Here is a 10,990-nt window from a genome sequence, read left to right on the forward strand (position 1 = left end):
CAAATCAAATCAATCAATCAGTAAATAAATCTTAAAGAAATAAATGAAAGAAGGGACATTACTACAAATCTCATGGATATTAAAATGATAATAAAGGAATACTACACTCATAAATACTCTATGCCAACAAATTAGATAACCTAAAAAAAATGGACAAATTCTTCGAAAGATACAATATGCCAAAAGTCCTACAAGAAATAGACAACTGAAATAGGCCTATATCTTAAAGATATTAATTCAATAATTAATAGGCTTCAAAAATAGCAAGTACTATGTCCAGATGAATTCAATAGTAAATTTTATCAGGGATTGCATGGAGCACTGGGTGTGGTGCAAAAATAATGAATACTGTTATGCTAAAAATAAATAAATAATAAATTATAAAAAAAAGAAAACAAAAATATGTGAATTTTCTACTATTTCTTTCAAAGGATAAAGAAGAGAGAATACATTTTAACTAATTCTATGAAGCCAGTATTAAACTAATATTAATACCAAAACCAAAGATATTAAAAGAAAAGAGCAATTATCCTGAACATAGATGCAAAAATCTTCAAGAAATATCAGTGAGTTGAATTATACAACATGACCAAGTGGGATTTATACCAGGTATGTAAAGCTTATTCAACATTTGAAAATCCATTAGTGGGGTGTGTAAGTGGCTCCGATGTTTAAGCATCTGCCTCCAGCTCAGGTCATGATCCCAGAGTCCTGGTTTGAGTCCTATATCAGGCTCCTTGCTCTGTGGGAAGTCTTCTCCCTTGGCCTCTGCTTCTCTCTCTCTTTGTCGCTCATGAATAAATAAATGAAATCTTAAAAAAAAAAAAAAGAAAATCCATTAGTGGATTCATCACACCAACAGGCTAAAAAAGAAAAATAAAATTCACATAATCATGTCAATAAACACAGAAAAGGCATTTGACAAAACCTAATACCCATTCATAATGCAACAACTCTCACTGAAGTAGGGATAGTAGCAAATTTCCTCAAATTGATAAAGAATATCTAAAGAGCATATGGCTAACATGATAATTAAGCTTTCTCACTAAGATCAAGGGCAAAGCAAGGACACCTCCCATCACAACTTTTTTCAACATCATACTAGATGTCCTTGCTTAGGCAAAGACATTAGCACATCCCCTGTTTCAAATACTTAGGTAAAAAAATTTAACAAAATGTATACAAATCTACATGATGAAAACTACAAAACTCTCACATATCCAATAAAAAAACTAAATATATATAGAGATAAGAAGTCTCAAAATGTCAAGATGTTAGTTCTTCCCAACTTATTGATAGATTCAATGCAGTCCCCATCAAAATACCAGCAAGTTAATTTGTGGATATTGACCCACTGAGGCAAAAGACTCAGAATATCCAACACAATATTGAAGAAGAACAAAGTTGGAGGACAGACCCTACCCAATTCTAAGACTTGTCCTAAATCTACAGTAATCATGACAGTGTGCTGTTGCCAAAGAACACATAAATAGATCAATAAAACAGCTTAGATAAATTAGAAATAGACTCCCATAAGTGATGAGCTTATGCAGCACAGAGGCTTTTTGGGTTGGCTGAAATAATATGTATGTTACCACGAAGGAGGATACACATCTTTATGCTTTGTCTAAACCCACAAAACGTACAACACCAAGAATGAAGCATAAGGACAAAATGTAAAGTATGGGGTATGTGAGTGCATATTCATCAATCTTAAAAAATGTACCATTCTAGCGGAAGTGTGGATAGTAGGTAAGGCATGAAACTACTAAATGTGTATATGCAAATCTAAATGAACATTGGCTACATAGATGTAAAGGTAATGCATTATAAGGGATTAAAAGGATTAGATTGGGCGCCTGGGTGGCTCAGTGTGTTAAGCCGCTGCCTTCGGCTCAGGTCATGATCTCAGGGTCCTGGGATGGAGCTCTGCATAGGGCTCTCTGCTCAGCAGGGAGCCTGCTTTCCCTCCTTCTCTCTCTGCCTGCCTCTCTGCCTACTTGTGATCACTCTCTGTCAAATAAATAAAATCTTAAAAAAAAAAGGATTAGAATTAAAACTAAATGGGAAAATAGCATTTTTTAAATTAATTTATTTATTTTCAGAAAAACAGTATTCATTATATTTTCACCACACCCAGTGCTCCATGCAATCCATGCCCTCTATAATACCCACCACCTGGTACCCCAACCTCCTAGCCCCCTGCCACTTCAAACCCCTCAGATTGTTTTTCAGAGTCCATAGTCTCTCATGATTCACCTCCCCTTCCAATTTACCCCAACTCCCTTCTCCTCTCTAACACCCCTTGTCCTCCATGATATTTGTTATGCTCCACAAATAAGTGAAACCATACGATAATTGACTCTCTCTGCTCGGCTTATTTCACTCAGCATCATCTCTGCCAGTCCCGTCCATGTTGCTACAAAAGTTGGGTATTCGTCCTTTCTGATGGAGGCATAATGCTCCATAGTGTATATGGACCACATCTTCCTTATCCATTTGTCCGTTGAAGGGCATCTTGGTTCTTTCCACAGTTTGGCGACCGTGGCCATTGCTGCTATAAACATTGGGGTACAGATGGCCTTTCTTTTCACGACATCTGTATCTTTGGGGTAAATACCCAGGAGTGCAATTGCAGGGTCATAGGGAAGTTCTATTTTTAATTTCTTGAGGAATCTCCACACTGTTCTCCAAAGAGGCTGCACCAACTTGCATTCCTCTCCAACACATGTTGTTTCCTGTTTTGTAAATTTTGCTATTCTAACTGGTGTAAGGCATTTAAATTGAGGGGATGAATAAAATTAATAGCGTTGATCCTCCATTCTGTTTCCCTAGATAATTGTCCCCCCATTTCTGTTAGCCTCCAATCTCAATTCCTTGCAATTCTTGGCCAAAAACTCTTGGTCGCTAGAGCATAAAAACCTATTTCTTTTGCAAAGGACAAAACAGCACTGAGGCATTGCTTACACTCTAAACTTACCAGGTGAGACTTTTCCCCTTCCTTTTGCTTGCTATTAGTTACCCATCTTTGTTGTTTCTCCTTGAAACCCTTATTTAACATGTTACCAACATATAATACATAATCTTAAAATCTGCTTCTGCAAAAGACAGTTTTCAGTTTGGATCTAATAGTTAAACTCTACTATAGTGTTTATCAGTGTATGGAAAGGAGTAAAAGATCCAAAAACATCAAATTTGATCAGTCAAGCTTGCATGGTATAGTCTTTACCTTTGACCAATTTATAGTAAAATAGTGTGTAAATTCCAAACTAAGTGGAAAAAATAGAAGAATAATAAAATAATCAAACCAAAATAATGCTAGAAAGGGGAAGTAAAGAATCACAAAGCAGAACAAACAAAAAGCACATTGTGAGATGATAAATTTAAAATCAAATTTATCACTGGTTACATTATTGATCCCATAAGTATGTTTGGCGAAACAAAACAAACAAAAACCAGATACAGCAGGCACTGGATGACAATGTCTGCATGGGATTTGCAGGGATCACTTCTGGCATGGGATAATCATCAACAGGGCCTATGGAATGCCAGAACCACCGACTGACCATGAAGGACCCAGGTACCGTGGTGTGGCTTCATTACCAGTCGCATGTAGCACTACATGCAGAACAATGGATGCAAGCTGTTTGACATCTCTGCACTTTTTGCAAGTTTTAAATTTGATGGCACCCCCAGACTCACCAGACTGAACCTTGGGGGACACATCAAGCCTGAAGGCCAATGTCATAGGCTAGGGTGACAAGTCAGGATGTGAATTTCCAGAGAAGAATTACACTGACAAATCCATAGAGACACAGACCCGAGATAGATGACCTGAGCTGGTTATCAAGGCCCTCCGAGAAGAGATTCTGTCTGGCAGCAAAAAACATTGAACTGGTTATCATGAGGTGAGATCAACCCCTTAAGATTTTAAATCCTGAAGAAATTGAGAAATATGTTGCTGAAATTGAAAAAGAGAAAAAAGAAAATGAAAAGAAGCAAAAGAAAACATCATGATAATGAAATCTTGCTGGAAGTGCTTTTTAAATTCAGCGTGGATGATTCTCATAATGACATGTAGGCATTTCCATTCCATTTATCTACTGTCCAAGTGCCTGCAATAAACTTCTGAGTTTGTTAAAACAACAGCAAGAACAGATATATTGAAAACATGCTGTACTATTCCATTCGTATTCAATTCAAAAACAGTTGCACCTAAATCATAGTGTGTAGGGGTTGATACTTAGGTAGTGAAACTATAAAACAAAGGAAACTAAGCAATCACTTCTTGAACTGAGGAAGAAATGTCAGCACTGTGATTACTTTGAGAAAGGAAAGAGGTGCTTTTTTGTAAGGAGCATTGTCTGTGATGGTCAGTTGTTGTTTTTTTTTTCTTTTTTTTTTAAGATTTTACTTATTTATTTGAGAGAGAGAGAGTGAGAACACAGGAGCAGGAGGCAGGCAGAGGGAGAAGCAGACACCCCACTGAGAAGGGAGCCTGATGAAGACTGGATCCCAGGCAGCCCTTTAACCAACTGGGCCACCCAGGTGCCCCTGTGATGGTTAATTTTATGTGTTAACTTGACTTAGAGCTAAGGTGCCCAGTTGTTCAGTCAAAGACTACTTTAAATGTTGCTGTGATGGTATTTTGGATAGGTGTTTAACATTTACCATCGGGTGACTTTAAGTAAAGCAGCTCACTTTCCATAATGTGAGCGGATCTCAACCAATCAGTTGAAGGCTTAAAAACAAAAATTGAGACTTCCTACAGAAGATTTCTGCCTCAGCACTATAATAACATAGAAATGCTGTCTGAGTTTTCAAACTTTTGGCTTGTCCTGTGTATTTTGGAGTGAAGACTGCACTATTAACACTTACCGAATTTTCAACCTATTGTTCAGTCTCACGATATTCAAATTTGACAGCTCCCACAATTGCATGAGTCAATTCCTAAAATAAATTTAAATTTTAACCTCCATCCTTCTCTCTCTCTCTCTGTGAATATATGTATACATATATGCATTTATACATACACACACACACACAAACACACACACACATACATAGGAGAGAAAAGTGAAGGAGAGACAGAGAGAGAGACACACACACAGAATATCCTATCTCAATATATATTCTGTTTGTTTTGTTTCTCTGGAGAAGGCTGACTGATAGGGCTTCTGAGTTGCTGGCCATATATATATATTTTTTTTTATTTGTGTGATGGTGATGGTTTACGTGGGTATTTTTTTAAATTTATTTTTTATTTATTTTCAGCATAACAGTATTCATTATTTTTGCACACACCCAGTGCTCCATGCAATCCGTGCCCTCTCAAATACCCACCACCTGTTCCCCCAACCTCCCACCCCCCCCACCTCTTCAAACCCCTCAGATTGATTTTCAGAGTCCATAGTCTCTCATGGTTCACCTCCCCTTCCAATTTCCCCCAACTCTTTCTCCTCTCTCACTCCCCATGTCCTCCATGCTATTTGTTATGCTTCACAAATAAGTGGGTATTTTTTTAAAGTGGAAGAGAGTGTGCAAGTGTGACCGGCAGGAAGATCAGAGGGAAAGAACGAGAGAGAATATTAGGCAGGTTGCAATTCTGAGCCCATTAGAAGGCTCCATTCCACAACCCTGAAATCATGACCTGAGCCCAAATCAAAAGTCAGAGGCGTAACCTACTGAGCTACCTAGGCACTGCCATGGGTGTTCATGGTCTAATAATTCTAAGTATTACATTTAAGTTTATGCCATTTTCTTTATGTAATTGTATTTCAGAATAGAAAATGAAGCAAAAATAAGTAACAAGGAAAAAGAAGGGTGTGTGTGTGTGTTATATTTAAACTTCTTTTACAGAATGCCCAATTTTCATACTGCACTTTGTTATTTGCCCACAGTCTGACGTTAACCAGTGTCAGAGCCCTGTGACAAGAAACTTCAATCATGTAATCAAACATGTCAGTCCTAATATCCTGAACTTCTTTTCTTCCATGTCTTTGTAGCCACGCTTTTCTTTGCAGTTTTAGTCAACCTGAACTGAGTTTATACTACCTTAAACCTGAGGTAATTTCCTTTAACTTCCTTTTCACCAGAAACACAGACAAGTTTACCACAGTGAGTAATTCTATGGTTTCCACAGAGAGTTCAAGTTACTTAGCCACTGGGGAATCTTATTTAACCAAAACAAAGTAAAAACAAAAAAAATAGCTTTGGCCTGTATAAAAATGTAGAGATTAAAAGCAGTTTGACAAACACAACTCATTTCATTTAAAATCATTAACCATGTGAGCTTAGTATGATTATCCTCATTTTATAGTTGAGGAAATTGGCATTCATAGAGCATATATAATGGCTCCATATCACTTAGCTACCACCAGGAAAGAAACCAACTAGGAATCCAGGGTTTCTTTCAGATCCAGTTTGTTGCTGGTATATCACAGGAATTGGTTTCAAACAGAACGGGTCTATTTAAATGACTTTCTTGAATCCTAAGGTTCATAAGTAAGCTAAATTCCCCCAATAGAATGATGTTGTGTGGCAATTTGCACTTTCAAAGTGTTTTACAGTTATATTTTTAGCCAATTGTCAAGGTTTAAATATTGTTTTTATTTTTTTCAAAGATTTTATTTATTTATTTGACAGACAGAGATCACAAGTAGGCAGAGACGTAGGCAAAGAGAGAAGAAAGCAGGCTCCCTGCAGAGCAGAGAGCCCGATGTGGGGCTTGATCCCAGGACCCTGAGATCATGACCTGAGCCAAAGGCAGAGGCTTTAACCCACTAAGCCACCCAGGCGCCCCTAAATATTGTTTTTAATATTATCTTGGGTGTATGTATATATTAATATTGTCCAGATGAAGGCACTGAGGTTCAAAGATAATTTGGGACTTAGAACATTCACCTGGCTGGCTCAGGCAGTTAAGCATCTGCCTTCTGCTCAGGTCATGATTCCAGGGTCCTGGGATTGAGTCCCTCATTAGTCTCCCTGCTCAGCAGAGAGTCTGCTTCTCCCTCTCCCTCTGCCTGCTGTTCTGCCCACTTGTGCCCTCTCTTTATCTCTCTGTAAAATAAATAAATAAAATCTTAAAAAAAAAAGAACACTTGAATTCAAAGCCTGTGCTTGGCCCGATTGTCATATTACACCTATACAGTCAGAATGTTAGAGATAGCTTTTGAAATTTTGTAAACCCCTGTGGAAATTATTTATTACACTTGCATAGTTACATGGGTATTAATTGTACAAGCAGTATGTGTGTGTGTGTGTGTGTGTGTGTGTGTGTGTTTACAATTTGTATAGTATCTTCAAAGCTTTTGTAATGAAGCCACAGAGTCCTAAAACTTAATGCTATAAATCCGGATGGGGGAGGTAAAGCTAGAGCTGGTAAATATCTTTACCAGCTCTTTAAATATCCATTGAAAGTTACAATGGAGCACTTTCATTAATTTGAATTTCACTAATTCACCTTCACAGTAATTCATTTAGGGCATTTACTGAATTGTTATAAAATGGCCTTAGCTTTTACTTATCTATAATGAAGGGGTTGGAATGAAAATTAATACTCGCCCAGAGAATATCAAAAACATTGAAAAGGATGTAAGGACCTGTTTTCAGGTGTCCAAACACTCCAGAAATCATTTACATACAAGCAATTGATGAGCTAATTTCAACTAATTCTTATCTATTCACTGAGGCTATTCAGCCTCAGAACTCTAGTGCTTTGTTAGTCTAATTCCAATTATAGTATGTAAGAGGGTATTGAAAATGCATTTTGAAAAAATGAATTTCATTAGAAAGAAAAATTACAATTTAGATCTTTCACTAAGGGAAAGTAATCCAGATTGGGAACCAGATTAATAAGCTTTCTTTATTTCTGACTAAAAACTTTATGCCTGCTAATATATTAAATAAAGGAGAAACCATGATTTAGTTTATAGTTTCTATTCTCAAAATTAATTGCATTTTTAATTAAGAATTTCTGCATTGGTTAAAACTTTAATTATCCAGTGAATATATATTTACATTTCCAAAAGTATATAGGAATTTAACAAATTTCAATTCTAAAACTTGAAAGTGAGTCAAAGGATATATAATATACTAATCCATCCAGGATGTTTGATTAAGCATTTACAATAATCTAAGGAAAAATGAGCAAATATTGGTACAAATTCAGTTATGGGATTGAAACTATGCTTGGTAATCCACTGATGTAGCTACTGTGTCAGGAGTTATTAACAGACAAAAGGTCGATTAATCAAACACCAAGTATTTACATCTTCATTGAAGACTGCTGGGAGCAAGGTAGAAGATACATAAATCATTCAAAAATTACTATAAAAATTACTATGAAAAATTATGGTATAGAGGCAAGAAAACCATCTGATTCAAATCGTAACATTACCACTTAGGGATTGTATGGTTTTTTGCCAATTAACTTTATGGAACTTCTACTTCCTTCTCAGCAAAAATTCTGAGAATAATGCTTTCATTCCCCTAGCTATATAAAGTTGCCATGAGGATCAAAAGCATCAATATGTTTTGAAAATGGTAGATCACTCTCTAAATACAATGTATCAGTTGGTTTTAGGAATAACCTACTACATAAGTAACTTGACCTAGAATAATTCTGGGAATGGTGCTTTTAAACAAGTTAAGAAAGACCACTTCATTTCTGTTATACAGACTGAGTGCTCACTGTCCTACACCACCTGGAAATCTGCCAGATATGAGATGCTGACCAACAGTGCTGGGAAAATGCAAGATGGAGTGATACTGAAAATAGCAGAGCCAGAGGCAACAATATGATTATATTAATTGCCAACCTACAGGACCCTAAAATTCTGTTGCAGCATAGGAGAGACTATTGATAAAACCTAAGACTCCCAAGAACATGTGTTTCCCATCATCAATAATGTAAATTTGGGCATGATGTCCTCCCAAAAACAACTTTGATTTTATCACTGAGATTCTATTCCATGCAACTTAAAGTAGGTTTATTCAATCCCTTTTGTTTTAGACCAAGTTGATTATCTGCACTTCAAATAAAAGTAATATTAACTTGTTCATTTTATGTTTTTTTTTTCTTCAGTAGAAGCAAGACAAATTCCAGGAATGACACTATGATAAATTATAAAAAAATTACCAATAGAATAAAGAGTACAAGTGTCACATGGGTTGTAAATTATTCTGACGGCCCAAGACAATAAGCAGCAAACAATTTGTACAGAATATTTCAGGAAGGCATCACTGTCCAAACTGAAAGCTAAAGTTCCCATGGAAAGTTACTCATGTAAGTGGGCTTCGGTCATGGTAATTGTTCATCTGAGAAGTGCAGCTGGCCACACAAACTCAAGGTGTAAATTAGATAAGGTTCCAGAGAATCAGTATCTAATAATATAGAGAATAGTGAACTAGTTCTTATCTTTTGCAATCCTCACTGGATTTAGGTCTGAGAAAATTTATCCCAGTGGAAATTTGAGTCTCCATAAGGTTTGAGTTGGAGGATAAAGATTCTAATTCCAGTGTGGTAAGTAAGTAGATATTTAATCTTGAGCAAATAAAATAAATTCCCTAAGATTATGTCCTTATCTATGAATGAGAAAACAGAGGAAAAAGTATTATTGATTAGCTTTGTTAAAATAATCAGATGAAGCCAGATATCCCAAATAGTCAGAATCTGCTAAGTGCTAAACTATCTTCACTAAATCAGAGTCCTAAATACTGGATTGTGTTATTTGTACAGGTAAATGTTTTTTCTATTTAATTTTGCACAATTATTGAGCTTTTATGTTGATTATGTTTCTCATTGTTTTAATGTCCCATCCCCAGAAAGAACATGGGCATAGAGTGTTTCCTACACCTCTTTATTATCTTCTTTTGCCCTTGCCTTTCTTCTGTCAGTTTCTCATCTCTTATTTCTGCTTTCCGCAGTAAAACATGCTGGACAGGCCTCCTCCTGGATCAGCACTAGTGTTCTAACTGAAGGAGCTGTCATTTTCTTTGCCTACTACTTGCTAAACTTCAGTGATTTAAGAAAATGCTTCCTGGCTCAACTCCCCTGAGTTCAGCAAGTATGTTTCCACTGCTCTTGTTATTTCTGTTCCTAATTGCTAATAGGAAAAAATAAAATAAAATAAAATCTAAGCAGTAGAAACTGCATAAAGTGCTACTTTACAGAGGAGGTTTCCTAGAGTCTGAAAAAAAAAATTGAATTTATGTTGTTCACTTCACCATGAGATAGATTTAAAGAATTAGTTAGAACAATGGAAATGAATATGTTGAGATGAGTATTGTTTGAGAGTGTTTTCCCATTGTTCAAGAAAGCTTTCTCTTCTCTAATTCTCTGCCTGGGTTCAAAACCTGATTCTAACACACTGTGATCTTGGACATTTTATATGAATTCTGAAGCTCCTGGTTTCTCCTGTAAAATGGGGGAAAAATTCACATACATCATAGGATATGAGTTAATGATACTAATGATTTAAAAACAATGCTGAACATGGTTAAACTGTTACGCATTAGATATTATTATTGTTATTCAATCTCCTACAATATATCATATTACTTAAAACCCATTTCATCATCCTTTAGGGGTTATATTTGCCAGTTAACTCTCAGACCTACTACATATACTCTGTTTTAATGCATAAAGAATGTAATATCTATGTACATATATACAACCAAATTCACATATAATTAATCAATAAAATTCTTCTAAATATTTTGGTCAGCTATATTAATTTTTTCAATGTAATTGGTAACTGGTTGGACAAAAGAGAGATAAGGAAGCAAGTTAAGGACTATTGGACAACATACTCTGTGAACAGACATTCCTAATACTGGTGTGATCTTTCTTTTTCAGCAACTGTAGATACATTTATTTTTTTTTCTCCACTATATTCTTAGTCACCACATGTTACTGAAGTCTTCCTGCACATGGGCTGTACCATATCCTTGTAAAGGTGAGAAAGGAGGGAGGTGGGTAGAGAGT

General features: G+C 36.0%; 1 pseudogene; it reads left to right on the forward strand.

The window, feature by feature from the left end:
• The first annotated feature begins 585 nt into the window (after nt 1-585).
• On the forward strand, nt 586-4,017 carry LOC132024143 (proteasome subunit alpha type-7-like; annotated as a pseudogene).
• The last annotated feature ends 6,973 nt before the right edge of the window (nt 4,018-10,990 follow it).

This window comes from Mustela nigripes, chromosome 9 (assembly GCF_022355385.1).
Source record: "Mustela nigripes isolate SB6536 chromosome 9, MUSNIG.SB6536, whole genome shotgun sequence".
Classification (NCBI taxonomy): domain Eukaryota; kingdom Metazoa; phylum Chordata; class Mammalia; order Carnivora; family Mustelidae; genus Mustela; species Mustela nigripes.